The following is a 6149-nucleotide window of genomic DNA, read 5'->3' on the forward strand; positions in this document are numbered from 1 at the left end:
TCCACATGCTTTGTGGACAAACCACAAAACAAAAACCCATAAAACAGAAACAATATTGTAACAAATTCAATAAAGACTTTAAAAATGGTCCACATTAAAAAAAAAAAAATCTTAGAAAAAACCCACAATGGAATAATTTTTTCAAAGCACGTAAGGAAAAAAGCTGTCAACCTGGAATTCTATATTCAGCAAAAATACCTCTCAAAACTGAAGGGTAAGTAAAGACTTCTTCACACCAACAAAAATGGAGTGATTCTGTCCCCAGCATACCCACAACGTAAGAAATACTAAAGAAAGTGCTTTAAGCCAAAGGAAAATGATTCCTTATAGAAATCCAATCCACAAAACAGAATGAAAAACTTCCCAACTCATTCTTTGGGACCAGTATTACACAGATATCAAAACAAAGAATATTATATGGGGAAAAAAGTCATACACAAATATCTCTTAAGAATATATATATAATATATGCAAAAAAATCCTTAACACTAGTGAACAAAAATCCAGCCACCTTTCTTTTGGCGGGGGGGGGGGGCCATGCCTGGCGGCGTGCAGGATCTTAGTTTCTTATTCTTAGTTAATCCACCAGGGAATTCCCCCCATACCCCCACACTAAGGGCATTTATCCAAAACTGCCAAGTTACTTTAACATCTGAAAATTAATTAATACAACACATTACACTGATGGGGCTTCCCCGGCGGCTCAGATGGTAAAAGAATCCGCCTGCAATGTGGGAGACCCAGGTTTGATCCCTGCTTGTAAAGATCCCCTGGAGAAGGGAATGGCGACCCGCCCCAGTATTCTTGCCTGGAGAACTCCATGGACAGAGGAGCGTGGCAGGGTACAGTCCATAGGATCGCAAAGAGTGGGACTTGACTGAGCGACTAACACTTTCATTTTCGTTACACTGATAAGATAAAGGACAGACACTAAATAATCATCCCAACAAATGCAGAAAAGGCACTGGACAGAATCCAACACCCTTTCGTGGTAAAAACACCCCAAACAAACTAGAGGGCAACCTACTCAACCACTGAAGACCCACGGCACCCACACCACCACTTCTATTCCGCAGTATGGTAGAGGTCCTAGATCGTACTACGAAGAAAAAGAAACAAAAGGCATAATAATTGGAAAGGAAAAGTAAAACTGTCTTTATTCTTATGCAGACAGAATACAAACCTACCATGAGAACAGATAAGTAAACTGAGCAAAGTTGCAGGATGCATGATCAGTATACATAAACCAACTGTGTTTTTGCATATGAACAAGCAACTGAAAAAATAATATAAAAATATTTTAAATAACATCAAAACTATCAAATACTTACAAACATACTGAATGAAAAAAGTGATCTTTCACACCAAAAATTACAAAATGTTGCTGAGAAAAATTAAGGAAAATTTAAATAAATGGAGAGATGTACCATTTGCACAGAAGACTCAGTTAATACAATAACTCAATTCTAAAATTGATCTGGACTTCCCGAGTGGCTCAGTGGTGAAGAATTCTCCTGAAAGGCAGGAGACTTGGGTTCGATTCCTCGGTCGGGAAGATCCCCTGGAGAAGCGAAGGGCATCCCACTCCAGTATTCTTGCCTGGAGAAGCCCATGGACAGAGGAGCCTGGCAGGCCATGGGGTTGCAAAAGAGCTGGACATGACTTAGACTAAACACCACCACCACGGATCTAGAGATTTCATGTGATCCCAACCAAACTCCCAGAAAAACTTCATGTCCAAATTGCAGAGCTTATTCTAAAGCTGGCAAGACAATCTTGTAGAGGAATAAAGGTGGAAGTCTTATGTGACCTGAGTTCCAAACTGACTGTAAAATTGCAGCCACTAAGACAGCGTGGTGTTGGCATAGGATAAAAAATAGACCAATGGAACATAACAGAAAGCCCAGAAACAAACCTGCATACACATGTTCAGTTAACTCATAACAAAGGTTCCAACGCAATTTAATGAAGACAGTCTTTTCAACAAAGGATACTAGAATGATTATCTAATTCATACGGGGGGGAAATGTACCCTTTTCCACTTCACACAAAAAAAGACACAAGATGGATCATTCATAAAGGAGATCAGTATTTGCCTGGAGGTGGAGGGGCAAAAGAGGGTTGGCAGGAGGGATCCCAAAGGGACGTGAGAAAATTTCGGAAATGATGGATACATTCACTATCTTGACTGTGGTGATGATTTCACAGGTATGTGCGTATGTCAAAAGTTACCAAATTTTACACTTTAAACACGTGCAGTTTAGGGACTTCCCTGGTGGTCCAGGGGCTAAGACTGAGCTCCCAATGCAGGGGGGCTGGGTTCAATCCCTGGTCAGGGAACTAGATCCCATGTGCCACAACTAAAAATTTTGCATGCCACAAGATCCCACTTGCTGCAACTAAGACCTGGCACAGCTAAATAAATAAAATGAACAATTTTTACAAACATGTAGTTTATTCTATGTCATTTGTATCTCAAGATAGCTGTTTAAAGGAAAAAGAGTACTCATAAACTCGAATACAAAAGCTACCACTATAAAGCTTCTACGAAGACAAAAAAGTGGACAGTGTCTTCACAATTCTGATGCAGGCACAAGTTTCTTACAACATATGATAAACATAAAAAGAAAATACTGACAAATTTTTACTTCACCCAAATTAAAATTTTCTCCTCATAAACAGATACCATTAAGAAACAAATAGGCTGAGACTTCCCTGGTGGCCCAGTGGTTGAGAATCTGCCTGGCAATGCAGGGGACACGGGCTCCTTCCCTGGGGAGGAGCTAGGATCCCACATGCCACAGGGTAACTAAGCCCACTCACAGCACAACCACTGAGCCCGCACACGCCGGAACCCACAGGGCAGCCATCAGAGAGCCCGTGTGCCACAGCTGAGACCTGTCGCGACCAAATAAATATTTTTCAGAAAAAAAAGAATCGGGCAAATTACAAAATAGGAAAAAACATTAACCCCTCATTTCCTCTCCTCCTCCCACTCCCTCACTGTGTATGTATCCACATCATAAAAGACTTCAACCAGAATTTTTTTAATTGCTAAAACTGAATAATAAAGACAACCCAACAAAGAGCAGACAGAAGACTGGACACTTAACAAGAGATACACAAATGGTCGAAAAGCACATGAAAAGTCACTCACCGTTGTTTTGTTTAAGTGTATTTATTTACTTATTTTTGGCTGCGCTGGGTCTTCTATGTGGGCTTTTCTCTAGTTGCAGCGAGCAGGGACTCCCCTGGCGTCTCACTGCAGTGGCTTCTCTTGCTGCAGAGCACAGGCCCTATAGAGCACATGGGCTCAGAAGTCGCAGCTCCCGGGCTCCAGAGCACAGGCTCAACAGTTGTAGTGCACAGGCTTAGTTTGTTCCGCAGCAAGTGGGATCTTCCCTGATCAGGGATCGAACCTGTGTCTCCTGCATTGGCAGGGAGATTCTTTACCACTGACCCACCAGGGAAGCCCCGCCGTTGTTATTAAAACCATAATGAAACACCACTACCACCTGCATTAAAATTTAAAAAAAACCGATAATATCAACTGTTGGTATGGCTGCAGAGAAACTAGAACTCTCATACACTACTGATGGGAGTTTAAGGTGGTACCAGTTTGGAAAACTCACAGTTTCTAAAAAGATTAAACATAAATCTATTCTATCACCTAGCAATTCCATTCCCACACATTTACCCCAAAGAAATAATACATATCCACAAAGAATGTACAATAAACTTAGTGACTAGTTACAACAGCCAAAAGGTGAAACCAACCCAAACATCAATAAGAAAACTATTTTCACACAAAGGAATATTATTCAAATGAAAAGCACAACTACAGATAAAGGAATCAAAATCATTATATTTCAAAAATACTGAGCAAAAGAAGACAGAGACAGAGATTCCCCTGGCGGCCCAATGGCTAAGCCTCCACGCTCCCCACGCGGGCAGCCCGGGCTCCACCCTGGTCAGGAACTGCAGCGCGCGCCACAGCTGAGAGTCTGCACGCCGCAACTAAAGACCTCGCACACCTCAACCACGACCCAGCACGGCCAGAGAAACCCACAGAGACACAGAGGACTATACACTGTGCTTTCTGGCTCCATGCGTATGCCGCTGAAGGACCTGCAAAATTAGTCTAAAAAACAGAAATCAGAATTAGAAATCAGAATCAGGAATTGTTACCTTTCACTTTTGAAGGATGGCTTTAACAACCATGGGAAAGGGAAAGGGGAAGTGAAGTCGCTCAGTCGTGTCCGACTCTTTGCGACCCCGTGGACTGCAGCCTACCAGGCTTCTCCGTCCATGGGGTTCTCCAGCCAAGAGTACTGGAGCCGGGTGCCACTGCCCTAACAACTAAAAAGGCACAGGAAGACACTGCACTCACTCCCAACATCCTGTCTCTCCCTCTGTGATTCATATGCTGATGGCACTCCCCAACTCAACCTGCAGCCTGGGGCCCCTCATAGGCCGGAGTCAACAGACTACAAGAGACGACTGGAAGGCCAACGTTTTAACCAAGGCTCTGAGTGTCTCCCCTTTACCCTGGCCACATATCGGTCTTATCCCGGTTCCTGGAGGAGGTCCAGGATCTTTGCATGTGCTGTCCCCTTAGTCTAGAACGCTCTTCTTGCCTTTCAGGGTTTAGCTGACATTCAGTTCAGTTCAATCCAGTCACTCAGTCGTGTCCGACTCTTTGCGACCCCATGAATTGCAGCATGCCAGGCCTCCCTGTCCATCACCAGCTCCCGGAGTTCACCCAAATTCTTGTTCCATCGAGTCGGTGATGCCATCCAGCCATCTCATCCTCTGTCGTCCCCTTCTCCTTCTGCCCCCAACCCCTCCCAGCATCAGAGTTTTTTCCAATGAGTCAACTGTTTGCATGAGGTGGCCAAAGTACTGGAGTTTCAGCTTTAGCATCAGTCCTTACAAAGACATTAGAGAAGCCAAAAGGAAAGGTAAGCCAAAAAGGAAAGGACGTGAAGAAGAGACGTGAAGAAGAGGTGAACAGCTGAGAGAACCAGTGAGAACTCAGGCCCTGAGAAGCCAAGGGCAGGGCAGGAAGAGGCCACGGGGAGAGGTGAGTGAGTGAAAGTCACTCAGTGGTGTCCAGCTCTTTGCGACCCCATAGACTGTACAGTCCACAGAACTCTCCAGGCCAGAATACTGGAGGGAGTAGCCTATCCCTTCTCCAGGGGATCTTCCCCCACCCCAGGGATAGAACCCAGGTCTCCTGCATTGCAGGTGGATTCTCTACCAGCTAAGCCACAAGGGAAGGGGGGAGGTGACAGGTGGATAAAAGAGTAACAGGCTGGAGAAGGCCTTATGGACAAGGCAGGGGGGTACAGGGACAGAACGGGGCCGGAGTAGAGTGACATGCGGGAAGTACGTGGAAGTGACTGGACGAGCTGGTGGTGATAGACCAGGGCATCAGCAGCGAAGTGGGAGCGCTCAGTAAAAGTCTGTGGTCAATGCAGGGAGTTAGGCTGTAAAGACACAAAGCGGAAGGGGGGGCCGTATGGAGGACCCCACAGTGATGGCCATTCACGGGGCCTGAAAAGTGCATAAGGGAAGGCGACAGGTGTGAAGGAGAAGTGATGGAGGGAGACACGGGGCAGTGAAAGGGCACTAAGAGAAGTCGCTCCGTCGTGTCCGACTCTTTGCCACCCGTGGACTGTAGCCCACCAGGCTCCTCCGTCCACGGGGTTCTCCAGGCAGGAGTACCAGAGTGGGTTGCCATGAAGGTGTAAGGCGATGACAGATGGAGACAGGAGACTGGAGAAACAGGAGCCCTAATGGTGACGGGAAGGGCACAGCGAGGGGAAGAGGAGGCAGTGATGGGGAAGGGGCCAGATGCCACAGGGCTCAGGCAAGGGGAGCGCCACGCGGCGGGCCCTGAGCGGGACACAGGCAGTCCCGGGAGCACTGCCGGGGCACCTCGCCGGCGAGCGGGGCGCTGACTGTGGGGGCCCTGGCAGCACAGGGGGAGGGAGGACACAAACGCGAAACTTACTGACGAGGAGGACAGTCTCTGGGGGATCGCTGACGGGGGGCTCCGACTGGGAAGACACCGCAGGTTGGGGGTGGCCGCTGCCTCGAGGGGCGCTGGTGGGGCGGACATTAGGGAGCGAAGACTACTGCCCTGG

This window comes from Bison bison, unplaced genomic scaffold, assembly GCF_000754665.1.
Source record: "Bison bison bison isolate TAMUID 2011002044 unplaced genomic scaffold, Bison_UMD1.0 scf7180017846325, whole genome shotgun sequence".
In the NCBI taxonomy this organism is placed as follows: Eukaryota; Metazoa; Chordata; class Mammalia; order Artiodactyla; family Bovidae; genus Bison; species Bison bison.